The sequence below is a fragment of the Sarcophilus harrisii genome, chromosome 4 (genome assembly GCF_902635505.1).
Source record: "Sarcophilus harrisii chromosome 4, mSarHar1.11, whole genome shotgun sequence".
NCBI lineage: Eukaryota > Metazoa > Chordata > Mammalia > Dasyuromorphia > Dasyuridae > Sarcophilus > Sarcophilus harrisii.
In genome coordinates this window covers 245,481,734-245,509,711 of record NC_045429.1, presented here as the reverse complement: position 1 = coordinate 245,509,711, position 27,978 = coordinate 245,481,734, and the positions used below count along the sequence as shown (strand labels likewise).

The following is a 27,978-nucleotide window of genomic DNA, read 5'->3' as shown; positions in this document are numbered from 1 at the left end:
GAAATCAAAAATGCTGTGGCTTTTTTCTCATCATGGATTCTCCCATGTCAAAGATAATTTTTAGGCAGTGAGAGGATTCTTTCTCTATTAGACATTAGATTATTAAACATAATTCCCATTGTTACTGATGATACTGCACTACACAGGTGGCACATTGGATTAGAGCAGAGGGCCTGGAGTCAGGAAGATCTGCTTTCTGACACTCACCAGCTTTGTGATGTTAGGCAATCCAATTAATTTCTGTTTGTTCACTTGTTTCATCTATAAAATGGAGGTGACAATAGCACCTCCATCTTAGGCTAAATTATGAGCATCAAATGACATACTATATGTGTGTTTAGAACAAGCCCTGGCAGGCACATAGTAGATGTTATAAAAAAAACTTATTATCATTATTATTAATGTAATTATTATCATTAATACAATGATTACTCAATATAGATTACTACATCTATATATTCAACTTAATGTTTTTTGTCTTAAATAACACAAATGCTATATAACTGAAATCACTGAATCTTCTACATAGAAATATATAACAAAGTTACTAATCATAACATAAAGTACCTGTTTGCAAAATATGAAACTGTTTGGATTCTATATATTTAATGTAAGAAAAATAAATTTGTCATTTATTGTAAAAATAACAATTTCAACTCATACTCCTAGACTATGGTAACTATACAATGTATTAGACCATTTTTTTTTGCAAAATAAATAAATAAGTTTCAATATCTAAAACAGGTGTTAGTCCTAAAGAGGAAACACTAAGAAATTTGCCAATTACAAAGGATTGAAAGTTATTTAGCAACCACAAACAAGTTAGAAATACCACTTAGGAAATCTCCAATGGCTGCAAATGAAAATTGGACTACACACGAATCCTTTAAAAATGTAATAACAAAATGTCATTCTGGTATGTGAAGTGACCAAATAGTATAATTGCATTCAGATGGCTCATTTTGAAAATTGAATTCTATTAGAACCTGGTCATTATGTTTATTCATAAAATAATGAAGCACATGGAATATTTTTCTCCTCAAAACCAAATTTTAGCGTTGTGCTTCAAAACCAGATAATGAAAATGTCTGAAGTAATATTTGAACAAGATCAAAAATGGAATGTTACTTAGTAATTTACAGAAGGAAATTTGATTTTGATTAATTCTAGAGTGAAGAATACAACAAACATTTCCTGAAGGTTATTGGCTCTATAAACGCAATCCTCTTATTTCTTGGGGTGAGATACGTGTGTATATTCATATGTATATACATATATGTGCATGTTTGTTTACAAATACATATCAAAGCATATATACACACACACACACACACACACATATATAGCTGTGTATTTATGTGTGTATGTGTAATCTCAAATTACCTATGCTACTTATAGAATAAAACCTTTTTAGGATTTCCTGTTATTAGTAATCATTTTGCTTCCCACAGCATGGTGCTACAAAAATTTATGCCACACCAAGCTCCAAGCCATTGGGGGAGCAAATTGCAAAATTAGGCATTCAAAAACTTTAAAAACAGCTTTTTTAAATTTATTTTTTTATTTCAATAGCCTTTTATTTACAGGTTATATGTATGGATAACTTTACATCATTGACAATTGCCAAACCTCTTGTTCCAATTTTTCCCCTCCTTCCCCTCTCCTCCTCCCCCAGATGGCTGGATGACCAGTAGATGTTAAATATATTAAAATATAAATTAGATATACAATAAGTATACATGACCAAACTGTTATTTTGCTGTGCAAAAATAATCAGACTCTGAAATATTGTACAATTAGCCTCTAAAGGAAATCAAAAATGCAGGTGGGCAAAAATATAGGGATTGGGAATTCAATGTAATGGCTCTTAGTTATCTCCCAGAGTTCTTTTGCTGGGCATAGCTGGTTCAGTTCATTACTGTTCCATTGGAACTGATTTGGTTCATCTCATTGCTGAGGATGGCCAGGTCCATCAGAATTTGTCATCATATAGTACTGTTGCTGAAGTATATAATGATCTCCTGGCCCTGCTCGTTTCACTCAGCATCAGTTCGTGTAAGTCTCTCCAGGCCTTTCTGAAATCATCCTGTTGGTCATTTCTTACCGAACAATAATATTCCATAATATTCATATATCACAATTTATTCAGCCATTCTCCAATTGATGGGCATCCACTCAGTTTCCACTTTCTGGCCACTACAAAGAGGGCTGCCACAAACATTCTTGCACATACAGGTCCCTTTACCTTCTTTAAGATCTCTTTGGGATATAAGCCCAGTAGTAACACTGCTGGATCAAAGGGTATGCACAGTTTGATAACTTTTTGAGCGTAGTTCCAAATTGCTCTCCAGAATGATTGGATGTATTCACAATTCCACCAACAATGTATTAGTGTCCCTGTTTTCCCACATTCCTTCCAACATTCTGCATTATCTTTCCCTGTCATTCTAGCCAGTCTGACAGGTGTGTGTAGTGGTATCTCAATGTTGTCTTAATTTGCATTTCTCTGATTAATAATGACATGCAAAGTAAATTCAATACAAAATATAAAGTTCAGATAACAACTAAAATGTGTCCACAAGGAGATGCATTGAACTGTATCTGTTATGTATATTTACATTGAGCACCCTCTATCATCTCAGCTTTGTTGGCATTATGCACTTTCTCCAATTATATCCTCCCCACCCATTCTATTGATTGCCTTTCTCTATGATGACATGGTAGTAGAAACTAGGTAAATGTACCATTATGAAAATGCTTATTTTATTCCATAAATAAAAATAAAATTTTAAAAAATAGGGAAAAAGAGTGTAAGTACTTCTTCAATTAACAAACTTTATTGAAAACATTCAGTTCTCAAAAAGGTATTTATGAGCCCTGAGTAATATTTTACAATTACATGTCCGCATTTTTATAAATTTTATTCTGTGTATTCTTTTATAGTTGTTTGGAACATTTAAAATTATTTTGAATATATGTATGTGGATATAAATATGTATATATGTATATCAAATTACATATCACAAATTATCTACCAACTAGAATTAATCCTTTTCTGATATTGAAATTGGCATTTACAAAAGCTATATTTTAAAGGGTATCTTTTTTTTAAATCTCCAGAATGCTGTGCTTTAAAAAGTTATTTATTTTGTTTATCTTATAGTCATTTCTGCTTTTCCTGTATACCCATAATTATAATCATCATTACATTTATACCAGAATCAATACAGCATATTACTGCCTAAGAGAAGGTAATCATATTTGTTATGGTTCTTATTTTATTAGCTAGATCAAATTTCCCATGGTTCATGTTTTATATTTTTACAGTTTATGCTACAGAAAAAACTTGTCTCCTAGAAATTGCCCAGGTTTCTCCTGTACTTATTCACTTTCCTCCTTTCAAGGGACAAAAGCCTATACAACAAATATATGCCATACAGAATCTCAAAGTCTTAATTTCTGTCAACCTACATTGGAATAAAATTGCTCTCTACAACAACTGGATATTTGAATTTCATTTGATGTGAGGGAGAACAAATTATCTTCCCCAGATTGTCCTAACATTCTTAAAAATGAAATACAAATCAGAGAAACCAGCTTATATGTATTACTTTGATTTATTTTTTTTTAGATTGAGTAATGAAATCTTCTAAATTTAGCAGTTGTAAAATGGGGGTCGGGGTGACTACTTACTACAAACTACAAATTGCCCTTTTTCAGTAGGCTTTCTAGTTATGGTTACCACCTGTAGGGCTTTTGGATTAATAAAGTTTAGGAAATTAAAACTAGTCAGGAAATTAAAACAAGGTTACCTGACTAGTTTTAATTTCCCAAACTTTCCTAATCTTAATCCTAAAACGTTTTTTGTGTATAGTGTGTGTGTGGGGGGGTGTGTGTGGGGGGCTAATTCCTCTCTTCTGTTTTAAAAATCAGCTCTATAAATCACTCTTTGCCTCTGATATAGAAATCAAATAACTTCATTTATTATGCAAATAGATGATTTGCAAAACATATATATATATATATATATATATATACACTCAGTCTTTAGCTTTTTTTGTTTCAAGTAATTTTAATAGAAATAGATATTGAAGAGTTTTTCATTACATCAAATTACAATTTATTAATTTATTATAGTTCCATCCTTTGCTCCTATCTCTGTTCTCTGTGTCACTTGCTTATAGTATGATCATGGATCATTTCTTTTAGCCTCAGTTTGATTACATATTTCCCTTATTCTACCTCTCCTCTTTCAATATTTTTGCCTTTTTTAAACTTTTTCATGACTTTTCTTCTGATCTGCCTAAAATATTAATTCACATTTTTTTGAAGTTATGTAAGTACCATGCTAAAGTATGGAGATTCTTCATCATCATCATCAATTAAATGACACAATCCCTGCCCTCGAGGAACTATGTTCATCAAAATTGCTATAAATTTGGGGAGAAGATACACTCCACAACACTGATGCTACTCAGGAACTGCAATCCTAATATGGCAACTACTTTTATTAATGCAAATCAACAATTTATCTGTGCCTAATAGTCTTACAAATTTACCTGGTAAATTAAAATATTAAATGACTTGAAATAGTAGCAGTGCTTGTATGGATCAGTGTTTTCTTTATCTTGTACTGCAATATGTATTAATGGTGTTCTGGAGACTACATGTACCACTGAGTGCTAAATTTCCATCCTGAGAGTTTACAACAAAGGAATAAGCAAATATGGAGGAGAGCAGACATGACTTTCTCTGACCTCCTCTGACCTTCCCTCAAACCAACAGCAGATTGAGCCAATAAAGTAGTTTTGGAGTGAAAGAACCCACAAATATTTGGAGTACAACACATTCCCAGAAGAAAATATGTTGGAAAAACTTCAGAATAGGCCTGTTTCAAACAGGCAGGGGGAAAGTCTGCTGAGCCCAGACCATGGCACAGGAAAACTAGGGCAAGGAACTGGGGTGGGGATTCAGACTGTTCCAGCTTAGACACATCTGGAAATCTCCTGTGAGTCTCTTAGGCAACTCTGTCTTGGTTAAAAGCAGTTGATTTGGCAGATTTGCTACAAAATTGTAAATTACTGAGCTCTGGAAGAACACCTGACATAGTTAATTATGCAGCACCGGAAATCAAACAGTGAACTGGTGCCTCTCCTTTGCATTGAGCAGACCTCAAGCCTTAAAAAAATGAGTAAAAAAAAACAAAAAGAACTATCACCAGAGCCAGCTTTTATGGAGAGAAGAACAGATGTCAAATACTGAAATTCCTAAAGGCAAGCAATTCCAGATGAAGTTGCAAAGGGAGATATGAACTGGTCCCCAAATCACAAGGCATTCTTACAAGACTGTATAAAGGATCTTAAAAGACCATTAGGAAAAAAATGGGGAAATGTAATGAGATGATTGCAAGAAAAAATGGAAAAAAAAATAATGCCCTATAAAATAGATATAAAAAAGCACCAATTCACTGAAAAACAAAATTTGTGAAATGGAAAAAGAATGAAATGAAGAAAAAAAAAATTCAATTGGCCTATTAAGGAGCTAAAAAAGGTAATTGAAGAAAATAATATACTAAAAATCAGAATTGAACAAACAGAAGTGAATGACTCAATAAGACTTCAAAAATCAAACAAACAAAAACAAAACAAAAAGGTAAAAAATAGAAGAAAACATGAAATACCTCCCAGGAAAAAACAACTGAAATAATCCTAGGAGAGACAATCTAAGGATTATTGTATTTCCTGAAAACCAAGATTAAAAAAAAAGAACCTAAAAATTATCTTACAGAGAATTATAAAGAAAAACAGTCCTGCTATCTTAGAATCAGAAGGTAAAATAGCCATTGAAAGAATTCACAGATCACCTGCTGAAAGAGACACCAAAATTAAATCCCCCCAAAATATTGTGGTTAAATTACAGAACTATTGCAACAAGGAAAAGGTATTGCAAGTAGCCAGAAAGAAACAATTTAAACACAAGGAGTCACAATTAGGATTACCCAGGACCCAGCAGTTTACTCCTTAAAGGATCAAAGGTCCTAGAATCTGATATGGAAAAAGGCAGAGGAACTTGTATTACAATCAAGAATAAGCTATACAGCTGAAATGAGGATCATCTTTCACGAAAGAAGATGGATATTCAATGATATAGGTAAATCTCACTTATTTCTTATGAAAAGACCAGAACTGAATGAAAACAAAAATTGATCTCCAAACACAGAACTCAAGAAACATGAAAAGGTAAAAAGGAAAGAACTCTTGAGAATCATATTATTATTATGTGTATACTTAGAGAGTATGAGCTTAGTTTGATTTTATTATGATAATAAGAAAAAGAAACTAGAGGTGAGGGAGATGGAAATAAAATGAGGGAAATTTCATTTCATGAAGATGCAAAGAAGACCTATTATAATTGAAAAAAAAAAAAAAAAGATGGAAGGAAACACAGAATTCATAATTTTAACTGTGAATTAATGGGATGAACACTTCCATAAAATGTAAGTGGATAACAAACCAGATTAAAATCCAGAATCCTACAATATGTTATTTACAAGAAACACATTTAAAGCTTAGTGATACATACAGAGTGAGGGTAAAGGGCTGGAGCAGAATCTAATATTCTTCAGGTGAAGTAAAATATCCTGATCTCATATCAAGTAAAAGCAAAGATAAATCAAATTAAAGACATAAGGAAAGAAACTATATTTTACTAAAGGGTACTATAGATAATAAAGCAATATCAGTACTTGTAATGGGCTGAGGCTTGAGTTGATGCACTGAGGTCCCAAGCACGTGAGACTAAATAGTAATTGGACTAGAAAGAATGATCCCCGCCCGCTCTCTGTGGAAGTCCTGATGTGTTGTATAGGAAATGACGATTTTGGTGGGTGGAGGCAGGGAGACAGGAAGAGAGGCAGAGAGAGATGGCTGGGTGGGTTCAGTTCTGGTGTCTGCTGGTCTCATGGCTTCTGGTGTGGCTAGCTTCTTGACTCAGCTGCACACATTGCTATTGCCGATTCCCTTCTACCTCTGATTTTTCTTCATCTCTACTGAGAATAAAAGATTGAAGATTTTCCCCTAACCTGAATTCCTGACTCCAGCTGATTTTAAAATACACAGTCATCACACTTTCCGCCCAAGCCTGGGGACCAAGGATCCAACTTTCACTGAAGAAGTCTCCGGTGACCAGGAACTTGGGTGAGTATTGTTAATAGACAAACAGGAAACTTACTTTCTTAAAAACTAAACTAGTAATCTTTTTTTTTTTTTTGGCTGAAATGGGACAGATGGTAGCTAAAGATTCCCCATCCCTGCCCCCAACCCCTTCAACCACACCCAGGAGTGGCACTATAGAAAGCAAGCTTAAGCTGATAGAAGGACAAGGGCTACTTATAACTTGGGAACAGATAGCTAGACTTCTGGATACATTAAACCGCACCTCCCCTTGGTTCATAGAGGAAGAGCAAATCTCTCGAGATAATTGGACTTTGATTGGGCAACAGCTCTCTGCATATTACAACAAAAATGGTCCTCATTCAATTTCCATGGAGGCATTCTATTTATACAATATAATACAGTTAGCCCTAAGAAATCCAATAATTAATACAAGAAAGAAAAAATCCTACTAAAAATAGCCAGATGGGGAAGCCTGAGATTAAGGAGGAAGACAATGAAGAGATTAATGACCATATCCCCACAGGACATGGAGACTTAAGTGAGCTTCAAGGGCGTGGTGAATTTGAGGCAGCTTCACCTGAGGAGCAAGTAATTGACTTGCCTTCATCAACTCCACCCTCTGGGATGGAGGGAAGAAGGGTAGTGGGGGGGTGGGGGCAGTGACAGCACCAGCACCTCCCCCTCAGCATCCAACTACTCCTATGACTAGACCGCAACAGGTACTAATTAAGGCCAAAGTGGAAGGGATTGATGTAGCAGAATTTCAACCCCACATTTTTCCCGTAATACAACAGTTTAATTCCTCAGGTCAAGAAAGTCGAAGATATGCTCCTTTTAACATAGCAATCCTCAAAGACCTGAAAAAGGCTTGCACTCTTTATGGGGCTACATCAGCTTATGTTAAGATGTTATTACAGAATTTGGCTTTTGAAATCTTGACCCTAAGTGAAGTGGAGTAGAACCAAAAGAACATTTTACACAGCAACAAGAAAATTATGTGATGATAAACTGTGATGGACTTGGTCCCTTTAAAAAAAAAAAAAAGAAAAAAAAAAGAAATCTTGACCCCTAATGACTGGAAATCTATAACAAGGGTATGCCTAGAACCTGGACAAAACTACTTGTGGCTTTGCATGTATAGAGTGTACCTTTGGAAATTGATTCAGGTCCATTTTCATTGTAGAATCAACATAGTTGGTCTCCTACTAATTTCCATTCCTCTAGATCCTTTTCTTTTTCCTTAGAGAACCAAATAAATTTGTACTGTACAGTTTCTAAAAGTTCAGTGATCTGCTCCCAAATTATAATCAACCTTGGCTTTTCATAAGTCTGACAATGCTCTCTACACATTTTCCTTGAATTGGAAAAGAAGGCTGTTTTCTAAACATCTGTCCCATTTTAGTTGAAGTACTAGTTTAGCCCTTTAACAAAGTTTCTTTGTCTATTTTTGTACTCACCCTAATTTCTGGTTCAAGGAGACTTTTCCACTGAAATCAGGATCACAGACTTTTCCACTGAAATCAGGATTGTGTCTGTCCCACTTTGGATGCCAAAATTTAATATTCTTTTTAAAATGTAATGTTCTCTGGGAGCAAGTTTCTTGGGGGGCTTCTGGAGACAGCCTTCATTTCAATTCAATAATCACCCCAAATGTTGTCAGGTGTTACAGTTCAAATCTTTTATTGTCTCTTTCCAAGTTTTGTCTTCTTTCCTGTGGCCTGGTTAGCTTTCTTGTAGGCCTATCTCTCTCCTTGGTTCTGTGGGCCTGAGCTCCTGCTGCCTTCTCTGGCTTCTGAATCTGCCTAACTGAATCCTGGCTGAGGCACCTGTCTTACATATGCTCTCTGTTAAGCACCATGTTAAATTAGATAACTATTGTCTCTATGAATTCCACTGACTTAGCACCTTGTTTCAAGTTCTAGCCCATAACACTATATGAACAAATTACAAAACATTTTTTCATGCAAATAAAATCTGATTTAATTAACTACAAAAAAACAATGGTTCATGTGCAGACTGACTCAAAATAATAAAAATGACAACCCTATCCAAATTAACTTACTTATTCAATTCCATGCCAAACAACCAAAAAATTATTTAATAGAGCTTGAAAAAATTAAAACAAAATTCACCTAGAAAAACAAAAAGTCAAGAATATCAAAGTAATAAAAAAAATAATATATGTAGGAAGGTGGCCTAGCCAAATTAGATCTAAAATTACATTATAAAGCAGCAAACTAATTGGTACTGGCATATATTTAATGGTGGCACCTATAGAATGGCTCATATAGAATGGTGGATCAGTGGAATAGGCGAGATAAACAAGATATCTCAGTAAATAACTGCAGTAATCTATTGTTTGATAAATCCAAAGATTCCAACTTCTGGAAAGAGAACTCACTATTTGACAAAAACTTCTGGGAAAACTGGAAAACAGTATGGAAAATATTAGACATAGACCAACAGCTCACACCACACACTAAAATAAGAACAAAATGGATATATTGTTTAGATAAAAAGAGTTATAACATAAGCAAACTACTAGAGCAAGAAATAGTTTAACTATGAGATCCATGGACAAGAGTAGAATTTATGACCATAGAATAAAGAACATCATGAAATACAAAATAGTTATTTTTGATTTTATTAAATTTAGAAAATTTTGCTCAAACAAAGCCAATTGAGGATTTTAAGGGGAACAGACATTTGGGGGGGGAAATTGAGTCAAATTTATAACAATATCATCCATGACCCAGTTGCTAAATGGTCAAAGAATAAGAATGGTCAGTTTTCATTTGAAGAAATTAAAGCTATGATTATAGAAAAAATGCTCTAAATCATTATTGATTAGAGAAACACAAATTAAAACAATTCTAAGATATCATTTTATATCTGTGATATTAATTAATCTGACAGAAAAGAAAAATGTTAAATTTTGAAGATGTGAAAAAATTGGAACATTATTGGTAGTGGTTAGAACAAATCCTCGTATTTTGGGGAGGAATTTGGATCTATACATAAAACTAATCAAATTCTGCATACTCTCTGATCCAGTGATACCAGTACTTTTTAGGTCTGTATCCCAAAGAGATAATTGAAAAAATATATACAAAAGTACCCACATGTGCAAAAAACTGGAAAAATGAGGGAATACTTACAAAAGTGAATGTTAAGAACTATCTTTACATGTAATTAGAAAAGAAAATTTTAAAAAATACTATTACATTGCAGGGGGGGTGGCGGGAGGGAAGGTGATCCAAATAAAATCTCATCATCTATGACCCCTTGGTGAAGCCTGCATTAATGCTAATTTATTTCTTTTATATATCATTTCTAATTTATGATGTCAAAAAATTTTGGTACATGATTGCTTTCTTGCTGCATCTCATCATCTACTATTAATAAAATATAAATATCTTAAGAGCAAGGACTGTCATTTGCCTTCCTCTGGAACCATAGCAATTAGCAAAGTAACTGAAACACAGCAGATACTTAAAGCTTGTCTGATCAACCTAAATAGCATTCATTAAAGAAGTTTGAATTTGACTAATTTAAAGATAAAAAAGAAACAAACAACATTGGCATAATAAAAGTATTTGTTTCTTTGTGTTTATGTTCAGTTATTCAGCTTGTATCTGACGCTTCATGATGCTATGGACGTTCTCCATAGAATTTTCTTAGCAAAAATACTGAAAAAGGAACTTTGCCACTTCCTTCTCCAAATACAAAATTTACCTTATGATAATTTTGAATTTCCATTTAAAAAATTAAACATCATTTTTTCTTTACAATATGCTAATTTTTGAAACAGTTCATTGTGTAAAACAGATTTCTATTTAAGATGAGAGTGAAGGGTCTTTTGTGAAAATCGATTCTGTAGATGAAAGGAAAAAGTTGATAAATGGTCAAATGTGATACTGAGAAAGAGTCTTTCCATGTAGGCCTTTCTTGAAGGCCACATTGTATAATACAAACTGGTGAAGTGCATGAACAGAATAACTACCACACCTCAGTATTGCATTCCACTGTATATGATATGATTAGATATGATATGATTAGACATTGGAAGCAACAATAAATCATGCACACATCTTAGGGAAAGATAATGCAGTGCTTGAAAAACCAGAGCTTATTAGGTAAGGACAATTAAGAAACCTGAATGTGAAAAATAGCTTCAATAGCTTTTGGAATTTTACCGATTACAGAGAAAATAGAATAAATTAAAGCAGGAATCAGTTGGTTGGATTCCTCACAGTCATTTGCTGCAACACAGATTTATTAGTTTTATTTCAGCAAGAACAAAACTACAAAAACTTAAAAATTAATCATCAATGAACATGCTGCTATGAATAGCCTGGATTTAATCAAAATGATGTTGTGCTTTAGAAATTGTCTGACCAGGTTTGGACAAAAAGTAATATGTGCTTTTAAAATGCTGCTCCTGCTGCTGATGGGATGGTGATTGTCATGATGGTAGTTTTAGTGCTTGTAGTGGTGGTGACTTTCTCCACTCTTCATTACATTTGCCTGTGTTTTCCTAAAGTAGTGCTAAAATAAAAGAGGAAATAGCCTATTATTCATTTAAATTGGAAGGGGCAAGAATACATAAGAAAGGGAGCCAGATTTGTTGTTAAAAGATCTTGGTCCAATCATTAATTCTATTACATACCTATCTCTATAACTTTTGAGTGTCTTCACCTTTTATGTGCTGCTTTTTATTTTTAAAATAAGGAAATATATTAAATTCATATCTAAATTTATGATTTTGGTTTAGTAATTGGCATATGCTTAAAATAGAGAAAACAATGAGAGAAATTCTAGGGACCTGCATCTGAGACCTAGAAGTATGTATGAGCATCTCATAGAGTTGTGATCAGTCTCTTTATGTTGTTTGCATAGACGTAAATGTCTGCATCTTTACATCTACTTGAGTCAAGATCATTGTCTCTTTTCCAACTGCTGCCAGATATAGCCTCAATTACTCAGAGAAATGATTCATGAAATAAATGGGGAAGAGCTTAAAGGACACCTTCACATTTCCCTTAGGCTATGTGACTCTGATAAATGGATTGGAGTTTTGGTCTTCTTTCATTTGTCCTTGTCACTTCTAAGTGTGGGGATAAGAGTTCTGGACTGAGTAATTTGACTGCTGAAGATCTTGGACTCCAGAAGTCCAGGATGAATATTACAATTGGCCAGGAGAATCCAGATTACTTAGAATCTAGCCCAACTGCTCTTTGTACTTAATTCCATAGAATTCATATTATATAGAAGGTCAGTCAAACTGTAAGTTTAATATCTTTCACCTCCCAAAGTCTAAAGTGATACAGGGAGAAATGATATCCTCAGGAAATAGAGAAAATACATTTGTATATTTTTATTACTATACTTCAGTAGGAAATATTTACTGTAAAAGTTATGTTATGGATGGTTAAATTGGACTCCTAAAACTGGGTGATTTAATTATAGGAAGGGACAAGAGCCAATAGTAAAGATGAAAGGCCCCCAAATTCATAAGAGTATCAAAGAATCCTGAGAAATGGGAATAATATAGAACAAATATCCTTTAGGCAATACAGGGATCACTAGGCCAGAAGATCATTATTATACCCAGTCTATCCTTGAGATATATTTTCATGTAGAATTTGTGGGGTCTAGTGATAAATTCATTAAGCTTTGACAACAAATCAAAAACAACTTATAATCAGTAGAGAAATGTAACTGATAGCTAAAGTTCAATTAATTCACAAAAAAGTAAATATTAAGGATGCATGACTAGTTAAAATCCCAAATCAATAGTTTATAACCACACATTCTTTATTTCCTCAACTCTAACTACATATAAGAGCATCTAGGAAACACAGTGGATGAAGCACTGATCTTGAAATCAGGAAGACTCATCTTCATGAGTTAAAATCATTCTCAGACACTTACTAGCTTTGTGACACTGGAGAAGCCACTTAACCCTGTTTGGCTTAATTACTTTTCTGTAAAATGAGCTTGAGAGGGACCTGACAAACTTTTCCAGTATTTTTGCAAAGAAAATATCCAAATATGGTTATGGAGAATTGGACAGGACTGAAATATGAACAAAAAATAAATATCTCTTTTCCCTCCTCAGGCATTTATTTATCCATTCAAACATACCAGTGACCTCACCACAATTCCAAATATCTTGCTCCTCCACTACTTAAAAATCTGAAAGTTATTTTTTCACAATTAAATAATCATACTTAAATAATTGCTTTGTGTAAAGCACTGTGGTTTCCTACTAACTGTAGTCTAGAAGAGGAAATTTACATATAAGAATAATTATGATGATGATAAATAAATAGATATCAAATAATATATTATGTGAGATTTGAAGAAAAAACTTACCATAAATGTAGAGAAGAAGAATATTGAAAAATTGAATTTAAACTTATTAATAAGGGGAGAGGAAAGGACAAAATCTGAAAATAGAACTGGGGATTTTGTTATCAGTTGCTGTTCCTTTTTCTTTAAATTGCAGCCTGCAGTTTGATTAGAGCATAAAGTGAATGATAGGACCTAATGTCTCATACTAGATTATATTAAAAAGATGAATAAGAAAATATCATGGAGATGTTTTGAATGCCTAGAAAAGAAGATTGAATTTTATTCTTTAAAAAGAACCATAACTTCAATGGAGCAATTTATTTAAAAAACAAGATTAATAAATGTGCCAGTGTTTTATAGTTCTTTGTAGTTTATCATTTTGCTTCTGTTATTATAAAAAATCTATAATTTTAAATTAAATTCATCTCATGCCTTTGAAACTTATAGCTGTGAATTTGCAGCTAATTTATTATGCTGATTTTCCTTAAAATCCTTTTTTTCATTGTGGAAATTTGCTCTGTTTATAGTGAATTAAAAGAAATTTGACAGATTATTTGTCCTCTACAAAAGAAGGCAGGGAAAGAGTCTAATGATGTTTTCAATAGTACTGTGTCTTGATAAAGCAAATAGATGGCTGAATGATTGAATGAAGATGAGGGTAGGCTATAACATCTTATGATTAAACAAAGAAACAAATGAAAATAATAAATGAATTCATATGTTCTTGCATGAATGAATAAATGAAGCAAAACAGTATAGGGAAAACATACAGACCAAAACTGATGTATAATTGATTTATAATGGCTTCCTGGAAATGAGGGAGTTGATTATTTTAGGAAGATATTAATAGGGAAGCAGGTTATTGTCTGAATTGCTTTATCTCTATGGAGAGAGAGAGAGAGAGAGATCCAGAATTGCTTCCTTCTTTCCACTTTTACTTTCTTCTTAAAATGGTTAGCAATTTGATATAGATTAAATATTTGCACACATGTAAAACATTTTCATATTGGCATATTGAGAAAGAAGAAATGGAAAAAAGGATATAACTATTCAAAATAAAGAATGTGAAAATAGTATGGATCAATGTGTATACAGGTACCAGGTCTTTTTTTTTTTTTTTCAAATGTACATAAAATTTTCCATCATGAATTTATTGGAATTATTTTCAATCATTGTACTGCTAAGAAGAGCTAATTCAATCATAAATGATCATTACACAGTTCTGCTGTTTTTTTTAGAAGGTAGTAATTAACAAATTTATTTGATACTGGCTGAGCAAAAGAAAGATAGGTCAATGGAATAAATTAAACATACTAACTTACAACAGCAGGTAAATCTAACAACCTTGTATGTGAGAAGTAGAGACTTAAGATTTTAGGATAATTTGTTATTTAGGAAAAAGTATAGGGAAAACTGGAACACAGTATAGTAGCAGCTGGACAATATCTCACACCATTTACCAAAATAAGATCAAAATGGATACATAATCTAGATAAAGAGATGTTTACAAGAAAATGAGAACATGGAATATATCACTTACACTTGTAGACAATTGAACAATTCATGAATAACAAGAGATAAAAAACAAAATTAGGTATAAAACGGATAATTTCTATTATACTTATAGACTTTTGTACAATTAAAACAAATGTACCCAAGATCAGAAGTATTGAAAAAACCTTTCTTCTTTAAATATAATATAATGGTTCTCTTTGGGAGCAGATTTCTTGGGGAGGTTTTCTGGAGGCAGCCTTAGTTTTGGTTCAGAGTAAATAATCACCCAAATGCAGCCAGGTGTTAAAAATTCAGATCTTTTATTGTGTTCTTCAATATAGCCAGCTTAGTTTTTCTTAGAGGCCTCTCTCTCTCCTTGGTTCTAAGAGCTTCCTCCAAATGTCTCCAAATCCAAAGGTTTGTCCTTCAGCCTCCAGTCAGCGAAGTGGAAAATGGAATGAATCTCTCTTGCCTCTGAGAGAGGGCTTCTGGGCTTCCTTCCAGAGTGCGCCTCTCCAACCCCTGGGAATATTCCGAAGTAAAACTCTCCAGTGGCTCACTGAAGCTCTATTTATGCTGAGTGTAAAAAGTTGACTCCACCTTCTGGAGGCAGGGATTAAGGGAGGTGTGAATTCACAAAATTACAAAGGTAACTTTTGTGAATCTCCCAAACATGTGAACTCCAATGAGTACTTAAATATTTCTTGCTTATATGAACTCTCTAAAGGTGTGAACACTAGCATTGTTTCTATCAGTTGTACTTAGTACCTTGTTTCAAGTTCTGGCCCATAACAAGAAGGAAACTGGAAATTTGGAGAAGATATTGGTATATAATGCCAGACATTTGCCCCATCTCCTCTTGGGCCATCTTACCCTTCTTTTTTTTTTTTTTTTGAGATTTTTTTTCATAATTATAACTTTTTATTGACAGAACCCATGCCAGGGTAATTTTTTACATTATCCCTTGCACTCACTTCTGTTCCGACTTTTCTCCTCCCTCCCTCCACCCCCTCCCCCAGATGGCAAGCAGTCTTATACATGTTAAATATGGCACAGTATATCCTAGATACAATATATGTGTGCAGAACCGAACAGTTTTCTTGTTGCACAGGAAGAATTGGTTTCAGAAGGTAAAAATAACCCGGGAAGAAAAACAAAAATGCAAACAGTACATTCATTTCCCAGTGTTCTTTCTTTGGGTGTAGCGCTTCTGTCCATCCTTGATCAACTGAAACTGAATTAGATCTCTTTGTTGAAGAAATCCACTTCCATCAGAATACATCCTCATACAATATCATTGTTGAAGTGTATAATGATCTGGTTCTGCTCATTTCACTTAGCATCAGTTCATGTACGTCTCACTAATCCTCTCTGTATTCATTCTGTTGGTCATTTCTTACAGAACAATAATATTCCATAACATTCATAAACCACAATTTAGCCAACCATTCTCCAATTGGTGGGCATCCATTCATTTTCCAGTTTCTAGCCACTACAAACAGGGCTGCCACAAACATTTTGGCACATACAGGACCCTTTCCCTTCTTTAGTATCTCTTTGGGGTATAAGCCAATAGTAGCATTGCTGGATCAAAGGATACACAGTTCTGCTGTCACTGTGTTCACTGTATTCCTGTTTCAAGCAGGGACCATCCTGGTGTACAGACAACATTGGAACATGTGAGATCACTAGTCATAGTGTTATGTTCTAACACAGTGACATTTTTTGACAGGCATAGAGTTTGCTGATATTAATCTTTATACATTTTTAACTGTTTACAATTATCATCTCACTTGACATTTTTAAGCATTTTAAGAGGTTATTACTAACACCATTATTGACCATAATTTACAAATGAGGAAACTGTGGCTAAAAGAAGTAAAATGACTTGCTGTTGGTTATATATCTCATATGTTTTCAGAAGTAGGATATGGAAATAGGTCTTTTTGAACGTCTATCACTTTAACAATTATAGCACACTTCTTATCTATCATCCTCAATATATTTTTCAAGTTTTCATTTCATGTAATGGGAGAAAAATGAGTTTTGTTCGGGAAAAGTCTATTTAAAACTGATGTTCTTAAATTTTTTTTATGTTTGATTGTTTTGTCTGGATAACTGTGTGGGGAGGGGAGTGGAGGGAAAGTTGAATACATTTATATAGCACATACTATGTGTCTGGCATTGTGCTAATTGCTTTACTAGTATTAATCTCATTTGATCCCTGAATAACTCTGAGAGCTAAATGCTATTATAATGGATATTTTGCAACTTAGGAAACTGAGGCAAGTATAGATTAAGTGAACTTGCTCACGATGACAAGGCTAGTAAATATTGGAAGCTGGATTTGAACTTAGGTCTTAATGAGTAAAGACACAGCACTCTATTATGCTACCTAATTACAAAAATTTAATTGGTAATAACACTCCATTGTTTGGATGATATATTCTTTGAATTCTCAAGGCTAGATCTAAATCTATAGTAGGGGATTTATCATTGGTTACTTTTTTTAATTGAATGTTTCACTTTGAATGAACTCTTTTTCAGGCATTTAATAGTTTCTATTTTTTGTGGCAAGGGCCATCCCTAGTGATCCTAATCTATATTTTGATACTGGATCCAGATGGTACTGGGGAAGAAAGTAAAGCTGGCAACTTTGCACAACTCACTGTCACTTAAATCCAATTTACTTGAATGTCATGGCATCATCTCCCTGATGTCATGGTCCTCCTTAACAACAAAGTATAAACAATTTTTGCAACATTCACTGATATGCTTCTAAACTTTCCTTACAAAATTTCAAGTTCATGGAAATTATGTTCTGTTCCTTGATAACAAACTTATCAAGAACTGTTCCATTTCTATAAAGAAATATTTGTCTAACTATTGTTTATTTAACTCACATGGATGTTTACCATGAAAAGCTTTGATATACATATATATATACATATATATGTAAATGTTATTTTTCTATAACATGTGAAATACTTTTGAACATTCATTTTTAATAATTTTTGAGTTCCATTTTCCCCCATACCTCCTATTCTCCCTCCTCAAGATGTCAAACAATCCAATATATTTTATATGTGCAATCATGAAAACATTTCTACATTAATCATGTTGTGAAAGAAGAAATCCAACAAAAGGAAAAACACATGCACACAAGCCAAAAATGTGCATTCAGACTCCCCAATTCTTTCTTTAGATGTCAATAGTATTTCCCATCACAAATCTTTGGAATTGTCTTGAATCATTATATTTCTCAAAAGAGCTAAATCAATCAGTTGATAATCATAAAATATTAGTTACTGTATAAAATGTTCTAATTCTTCTCTCTTTAATCAGACTCATTAATGTTGCAAGATTTTTCTTCTATTTCTTTGTTTGCTTTTCCCCTGAATCAACCTTTTTATAATTCTTATTGCACAGTAGTATTCTATTACATTTATATACCACAACTTTTTTAGTCATTTCCCAAATTATGTTTATCTTAGCAATTTTCAATTTTTTCTCACCACAAAAAAGGAACTATAGATAGTTTTGCACATGTATGCCCTCTTCCATTTATTTTTAAAACCTTTTTGAGGGATACAGGACCAATAATGGTGTTTCTAAATCAAAAGATATGTATGGTTTTGTAACATATTGGCTTTAAAGTTCCAAAATGCTCTCCAAAATATTTGGATCAGATCGAAACTCCACCAGCAATATATTAATATCATCCCAATTTTCCCATAATTTCTCCAATATGTAACATTTTCCTTTCCTGTCATATTAATCAGTTTGATAAGTGTGAGGTGGTACTTCAGAGTTGTTTTCATTTGAAAATCTTTAATGCTTTTTTATGTAAATGGATAAGGTAACAATAAGCAAGCTCAAACAGAATTAAGTAGACTGATGTTAATATACCTCTCTAATCTTGTCACTCAATATTTTCTCATGTTTCTGAGAAGCAAGAGCTAATTCAAAGTGACCTAGTCCAAACGCTCCTATTCAAAAGAAATAGAAAATTAACCTTCCATAGTTGAAAAAATATCAGGAATGAATCATGATTTTCATTATATCTAATTTCAACAGGAAAAAGAAATTTCTGATGAGTAAAAATAAAATAAAAATATTTGTAAAGGGGGGGGGGGGGTCAGAGTCAAAATGGCAGAGAGGACACATACTTCTTTCTGAGTTCCCTTCTACCCTTACTTACCAATTACCTAATTCAGCCTCAGAAATAGTGCTTGACCAGTAAAATCCACTGAATATCAGCAGTACAGCAAATTATTAACCAAAGATAACTTGGAAGATCACTAGAAAAAGTCTATGTTGATGAGGTGGGAGGAGCCCAGCACAGACAGGGAGGCAAAACACAGAGGCTAGCCCATGAAATGACCTCTATGTCCAAAAAAGAATAGTAGTTTTATTTTTCCCTTGTGGAGGGAGCTAAAAGTTAGAAATTAAGGGATGCCTGTCAAACAAGGAATGTCTTAATAAATTGTGGTAGATGAATATGATGAAATACTATCATGTTAAGATGACAGGAAAAAATAATGATGATTGTTGGAGGGGATGCGGGAAAACTGGGACATTGATGCATTGTTGGTGGAGTTGTGAACGAATCCAACCATTTTGGAGAGTAGTTTGGAACTATGCTCAAAAAGTTATCAAACTGTGCATACCCTTTGATCCAGCAGTGTTACTACTGGGATTATATCCCAAAGAGATTATAAAGAAGGGAAAGGGACCTGTATGTGCACGAATGTTTGTGGCAGCCCTTTTTGTAGTGGCTAAAAACTGGAAACTGATCAGTTGGAGAATGGTTGAATAAATTGTGGTATATGAAAATTATGGAATATTACTGTTCTGTAAGAAATGACCAACAGGATAATTTCAGAAAGGACTGGAGAGACTTACACGAACTGATGCTGAGTGAAATGAGCAGGACCAGGAGATCATTATATACTTCAACAACAATACTATATGATGACCAGTTCTGATGGACCAGGCCATCCTCAGCAACGAGATCAACCAAATCATTTCTAATGGAGCAGTAATGAACTGAACTAGCTATGCCCAGAAAAAGAACTCTGGGAGATGACTAAAAACCATTACATTGAATTCCCAATCCCTATATTTATGCACACCTGCATTTTTGATTTCCTTCACAAGCTAATTGTACAATATTTCAGAGTCTGATTCTTTATGTACAGCAAAATAACGTTTTGGTCATGTATACTTATTGTGTATCTAATCTATATTTTAATATATTTAACATCTACTGTTCATCCTGCCATCTAGGGGAGGGGGTGGGGGGGGGTAAGAGGTGAAAAATTGGAACAAGAGGTTTGGCAATTGTTAATGCTGTAAAGTTACCCTTGTATATATCCTGTAAATAAAAGGCTATTAAATGAAAAAAAAAATACTATCATGTTATAAGAAATGATGAACAGGATGCTCTCAGATAAAACTGGAAAGACTTCCATGAGCTTGTGTAAAGTGAAATACAAAGTAACAGCAATATTGTAAGATGATTGGCTGTGAATGCTATCGCTATTCTCAGAAAGACAATGATCCAAAACAACTCTGAAGGAGTTATGAAGAAAATTGCTATTCATAACTAGAGAAATAGCTGTTGGTGTTTGAATGTCAATTAAAACATACTTTTTTAACCTCTTTTATTTTCCTTGAGGGTTTTTTTTGTCTTTTTTTTTCTTTTACAACATGACTATTTTGGAAATATTTTGCATTACTGCACATGTACAATCTATATTGAATTGCTTGCATTCTCAATGAGGGTGGGGGTAGGGAGGGAAAGAATCTGACACTCAAAACATTAAAAATGAAAGGTAAGATAAAATTGTTTTTACATGTAACTGGGGAAAATAAAATTCTATTTTTTAAATGACATCAAACTTGTTATGTTATTGATCTTCGTTGAGGGAAAAAAAAAGGATGAACAACGACTATAAGATCCTTATACAAAGGGACTTTCAGAACAGGTTGATAAGTTAAATCTTGTCACACATATTCTTTACACATGTGCCTTCGTACTATTATGGTTTTAAGCTACCTCTCAAACTTATATGTATTTGTGAGGAATGAATTCCATAGAAGTTTTTGCTTTGCCAGTCTGAGCAGAAGTTGCTAAATTATCTTACTCTTCTTTCTTTTTATTGTCCTTTTCTTCTTTGTTTTTTTATTGTTTTTCATAAATTTGGGACAATTTATTTTTGTACTGGAGAGTTTTCATTTCTGATTTCTAGAAATGTAACTGGAAAAAGCAGACTTTAAACAAGTCCATGGTGTTTTAAATAGAGTTGTTTGAGTCTTAGAATCCAAATCATTCTGGATTTCATTGAATGACCAATAATAGTATACAACCCTAGCCTCTGAAGGTTTTTGTTTAGGTTGAATGGCTAAGAATAAGTATATATAGCATTAGCAATTTTTTCTTTTTTATCCAGGAACTCTGAGATCGATATCTTTATGGAGTTAAATTGATTAATCTTTTGATTCAATTCTTAAATAAGTCAGAGCCCTTGAATGGTCATAGCTTGAGACAAATTGAAACCTGGTAAATTTAGAAAAGCTAAGGTCATCTACTATATCGTAGGCCATAGCCAGTCATCTTGATTTTTGCTTTGCCATTTGACTTAGATGACTGGAAGAGAAAAAAAGCTGTCAACTTTGCACAGTTCTGTCTCACTCAAACCTAATCATGTGCAAGTCAAAGCATAACCTTACTGAAATAGAATTGGAAGAGCATAGTTAGCAAGGAAAGAGGTTTTAACCATTAATGATGGATAGGACAAATTCACTATTGAACTACAATTAAACAGGAGAAAGAGAACACCCTATGAAGTTAACTAACAGGCTAAATAGAAAAAAAAAGATTTAGCATCCTAAAAGAGTTAGTTACCTATAAGAAGAAAGAATACAATTATGATGGGGGATGAAAGGAGAGATACCAAGTGGTCAGGGGAAGGGAAGGAGAAAGATACCAGGAGGCAGATTGTCGTGGTGGACCATAACCTAAAAAGTGTTCAACAAAATTGGAGTGAGCCATGAGCAGATTTTTTTAGGGTAAATTTAACTCCAAGAGTTTGGCATAACAAGTTATGAATGGACGTACCAAGGTGGTACTGCCTATGACCTCCACAAAGTGTGGGACCATGAGGTTAAATTGATCCCCATCAGTGTCCTTCCCTGCCTGTCTCAGGGAACAATTGCTTCAATACTGCAGTCCCTTTCTGTCAACTACACCTACTTACTCTTGTTCATTTTGATGCTACTTTTCACATACTTTTTGTGTATTTACAGGAGATATAATCTCTGATTTATTGAGTTTGGAGAGAAAGTATAATTGTTGTTCTTAGAATATCATTTGAGTAACTACCTTTTTTGAAAGTATTAATTGTTTATAGATAGAATTAGAAAAAACAATAAAAAAATTCATCTGGAAGAACAAATGATTAAGAATTTTAAGTGAATTAATGAAAAATGCAAAAGAAGGTAACCCTAGCTTACCAGACCTAAGACTACATTATAAAGTGATGGTATTCAAAATCATTTGAAGAATTACAGTAGTGGATCAGTGGAATAGTTTCAGTTCACAAAACAAATAGTCAATGGGAATAGTAATCTAATGTTGGATAAACCCAAAGATTTTAGCTTCTGAGATAAGAACTCACTAGTTGACAAAAATTGCTAGAAAAGCTGGAAAATATTTTAACAGCAACTAAATATTGATAAATACCTAATACCTTATACCAAGACAAGGCTAAAATGGATTCATGGTTAAGACATAAAGGCTAATACTATAAGCACATTAGGAGAATAAAAAATAGTTTGCTTCTGAGGTCTGTGGAGAAGGAAGGAATTTATGGCCAAAGAAGAACTAGAGAACATTAGGTAATACAAAGTGGATAATTTTAATTATTATTTAATTAAAAGTTTTTGTACAAAGAAAACAATGCAACCAAGAGGAGAAGGGAAATATAAAGCTGGAGAAAAAATGTTTATGCCCAATGTTTCTGTTAAAGGCTTCATTTCTAAAATATGTAGAGAACTGATTAAAATTTATAAGAATATAAGTCTTTCCTCAATTGATAAATGATTAAATGATATGGACATTTTTCAGATGAAAAAATTAAAGAAAATTCTATTAATCTAAAATGCTCTAAATTACTATCAGTCAAAGAAACGAAAATTAAGACAACTCTGAGGTATCATGAAACACCTCTCAAATTGGCTAAGATGACAGGAAAATGTAATGATAAATGTTGGATGGGATGTGGGGAAAATGGAACACTAATAAATTGGTGGATTCTTGAGCTGATCCAACCCTTTTAGAGAGCAATTTGAAACAATGACTATAGGACTATCAAAATATGTATACCATATGAATGTTATGGAATAGTATTGTTCTGTAAGAAATGACCAACAAGATGAATACAGAGAGGCTTGGAGAGACTTACATGAACTGATACTAAGTGAAATGAGCAAAAGCAAGAGATCATTGTATACTTCAATAACGATACTATATGAAGTTGTATTCTGATGGAAGTGGATTTCTTTGACAAAGAGAAGATCTAACTCAGTTTCAATTGATCAATGATGCACAGAAGCAGCTACACCCAAAGAAAAAACCCTGGGAAATGAATGTAAACTGTTTGCATGTTTGTTTGTTTTTTTCTTCCCACGTAATTTTTGGTTTCTGAATCCAATTCTTCCTGTGAAACAAGAGAATTGTTTGGTTCTGTAAACATATATTATATCTAGGATATACTGTGACATATTTAACATGTATAGGACTGCTTGCCATCTGGGGGAGGGGGTGCAGAGAGGGAGGGGAAAGATCAGAACAGAAGTGAGTGCAAGGGATAATGATGTAAACAATTACCCTGTCATGGGTTCTGTCAATAAAAAGTTATAATTATTTTTTAAAAAATGTGTATACCATATAGGAAAATGACTATAGGTACTGAATGCAAATCATAACAGTATTTTCACTTTGTTGTTGTTTGCTTGCTTCTTTGTGTTTTTCACTTTTTTTCCCTTTTTGATCTTATTTTTCTAGTGCAATATGATAAATGTGAAAGTATGTTTAAAAGAACTGCACATGTTTAGCCTACATTGGGTTTCTTGCTGTCTAAATGAGGGAGTCTGGGAAAGGGAGGGAGAAAAACTTGGAACACAAGGTTTTCTAAGGATGAATGTTGAAAATTATTTTTGCTTTTATTTTAAAAATAAAAAATTATTATAAAAATGTGCATACCCTGTGATCTAGCAATATCTCTAATGGATCTGTATCCCAAAGAGATCATACAAAGGAAAAAGAACTCACATGTATAAACATGTTTGCAACAGCTCTTTCTATAGTTCCAAGAAATTGGAATCTTCATGGATGCCCATATATGAATGTAATATAATAGTATTGTTCTATACAAAATGATTAATAGGTTGATTTCAGAAAAGCCCAGAAAAACTTAAATGAATTGATGCTAAATAAAGTGAGTAGAACCAAGAATACACTACATATCATAGCAATAGGATTATGTGATGATTAGCTATGATGGACTTGACTCTTTTCAACAATGAGGTAATTCAAGAAAATTTCAATAGATTTGTGATGGAAAGAGCCATCTGCATCCAAAGAGAGGACTACATAGACTTAATATATATCACAATATAGTATTTTACCTTATTTCTGTTGTTGATTTGTTTTTTCTTTCTTCAATTTTCCCCATTTGATACATTTTTTTTTTTGGACAGCATGATATATTGGAAATATGTTTAGAAGAATTGCACATATGCAACCTACATTGTATTACTTATTATCTAAAGGTTATAAAAGGGGGAAGGATGGAGATAAATTTGGAACTCAAGATTTTGCAAGGATGGTTGTTTTAAACTATCTTTGCATATATTTTGAAAAATAAAAAGCTATTATTATTATTATTAAAAAGAATTGTCTACTAGATGATTTTTAATAAGAAACATATTGGTAGAGAGTTTGTGAGCTATAATACTGAAAAGCTCATCCACAAGTTTATTTATGAAATATGAGTTAGGACTTCTTCTATGAATATATAACCTATAAGCACTACTCATAGGATAACCCAGAGATGATACTGCATCTTCATAATCTGCCAATCTATATCATCTATATATAATCGTATATATTTTCCACACATGTTGATATCTTAAGCTATATGGATACTATTATAGTTATGTGTTATTGCTATAATTATAGCTATAGAAATATAATTACAATCTGTAGCATTGAGATATGTAGTATTGATAAAATTTCTGGGGATCCATGTTTTTTCCTAGATTAAAATAATTTGTTTTGTGCCTAGAATTTCATTTTTTGAGAGTTTATCCATCTTTCCTGGCACAATTTACCATGAAGAATGTGAGACTATGAAGCCTATATCAATCTTTAATCTTTAATACCATAGTATTTTTATTTCTTTTAGTATTTTGTAAAGGACTGAAACTGTGCATTGATGCACTGAGCTTGGACAACTGAGTTCTTAAGGCTAATTACCAATTGGACAAAACTCTATTAGCATATGCTTAGAAAAATGGCCCTTCCCCCTATTCTGTGCTGGTTCAGTCTTTTGGTGTATACAGAGAATTGTGGGAAGGATTAGGGGGTGGAGTAAGATAAGCCAGGGTCACTTTGGTGGTAGACAAGGAAAAAGGAGATCCTGCATCCATCCAATTCACTTCTATTCCTAAAGACCAAGAATAAAGACCAAGGACTTTTGCTTATCCTGACTCCAGCTGATTCTAAGGTATCCAGGGTGCTAACTCGGTCTTCACAGTAGTTATTATTTTTCTTTTAATTAACTGATACTATTTTAATTCTTTTAAAGTATATATAAAATTTAAAGGATTTTAAAACTTTTATTCCCCCATGAACTCAAACTTTCATTTATATCAAATTTAAATCATATTATTTTTCACTTTAATTAAATGCTTACCATGTAGTAAAATTTTAATAAATTCCTTTTTGTTCATTCATTAATAACTCTTTATATTCAAATGATACTTTACATTGTGCTTTATTTAATATGGTGCCTGATTTTCCATAATACTTTGTGGTCATATGAACTTACCATAAATTTATCATGTATAATTGCCATCAAGAATTGTCTTCTTTTAAATCAAGGAAGTTTGAAAAATATTATTAAATTACAAATTATATTGCAATGTCTGGGCTAGCTTTCTGGAGGTCCTCCTGAAGGGCCTTGGTCTCAGCAAAATAGATTCCAAGAGAATGGACAAGAATAGAGTCCAAAGTCTTTATTGTCTCTTACACATTCTGTTTGTGGTAGTCTGACCCAGTTCTCAATCTGAACCAGTCTCCTCTAGTAGTCTGACAGTTTGTCAGGCTCAACCAGTGTCCCCTCTGAATCTGACTTTGTTTCCAGTTTAAATACCCTATTACAATTACATCATTACAGTATACTGAGTATGTGTGAAATAGAGAGCCATTACATCACCATGCTAAGTAGTAAATATATGTATATTAGAGAACCAGTATCTCATCAATTCCACTGAGTTAACAACTTGTTTCAAGTATGCTTCCCTAGAGTTTCAGCTCTTTACATTATATGTTTTTAAATTTTTATAACAAAATTTAACCATCTTGTTTAACAAATATAAAATTTTGAATAGTTATAAAACAAATTAAATAAATTTCATTTTCAGCACTTTTTAGCAACTTACATAAATATGACTTTAGTGATATTTAAAATTATTTTCTTCTTACAATATCACTGATAACTATTTTTATTCACAACTCATACAAGTTCTTATTTCTGTATTTTGTCCATATGGAAGCCAATTTCAAAGGTTAGCTACAAAGGTTCTCTCCAATTATATTGTTAATGTGAATCATCTTTTTTATTCACTTTGAAAATTAAAATGCAAAGACTAATACAGACAAAACATGAGGATGTGTTCACTAAGTATTCCCTTATGCATATTATTTTGCATACATTTAGTATCTATATGTTTGTATATATTATTTTTCCTAAAATAAGTTTCCATAAAAAAGAATAGTTATTGATTAAAAATCCTATATAAGTGCTTAATAAATGTGTATTGATTATTCATTCAATACTCTTTCAGAATAATTTGAAAATTTTTATCTTCAGCAAAAAGGAATCATACAGGGATTTTCCTAGGTTATTATTTATTATGACAGAGAGACAGAGACAGAGACACACAGAGAGAAAATAAACCATTCATTATGTACTTTCTATCCACCATGTACTATATTGAACATTAAGGACACAGATACAGATAAGCAAAATAGTATGTGCCATTAAAATCTTGCATTCTAATATTGAAAAACAACATACAAATGGAGACAGGAGAAGAAGGAAGGAAGGAAAAGGTAGAATGAGGAGGCTGTGGCTAAGAAGTAGTCTAGAACAGGACTTTTTAAATATTTTTCACATGCAACTCTTGAAATTTTTACTTGATCCTGGGTATATAAGCATGTAAAATATATATGAAAATCAAATATTCACCAAAAATAAATCATAATTTCATAACGTCACACATTAAATGACATGATCCCATATGGAATTATAACCCACAGTTTAAGAATCTTTGGTTTAGAAACCTGATTGTCAGCAAAATAACGGGAGAGGAAATTACCTATCACACCAGAGGAAATCAGAGGAAAAGTCTAAAGTTCATCAGGATTAATCTAAGGATATAAACATACAATTTTCAGATGATGAAATTGAAACTATTTCCACTTATATGAAAGAGTGTTGCAAATCACTATTGATCAGAGAAATGCAGATTAAGATAACTCTGAGACCCCACTACATACCTGTCAGATTGGCTAAAATGACAGGAATAAATATGAATGTTGCAGGGGATGTGGGAAAACTGGGACACTGATGCATTGGTGGTGAAGTTATGAACGAATCCA

The 27,978-nt window shown here is 32.9% G+C and overlaps 1 protein-coding gene across 1 annotated transcript in view; it reads right to left on the bottom strand.

The window, feature by feature from the left end:
- Positions 1-27,978, bottom strand: part of EYS (eyes shut homolog) — a 199,718-nt gene that overhangs the window by 26,220 nt on the left and 145,520 nt on the right. The gene's annotated exons all lie outside the window — the stretch shown is intronic.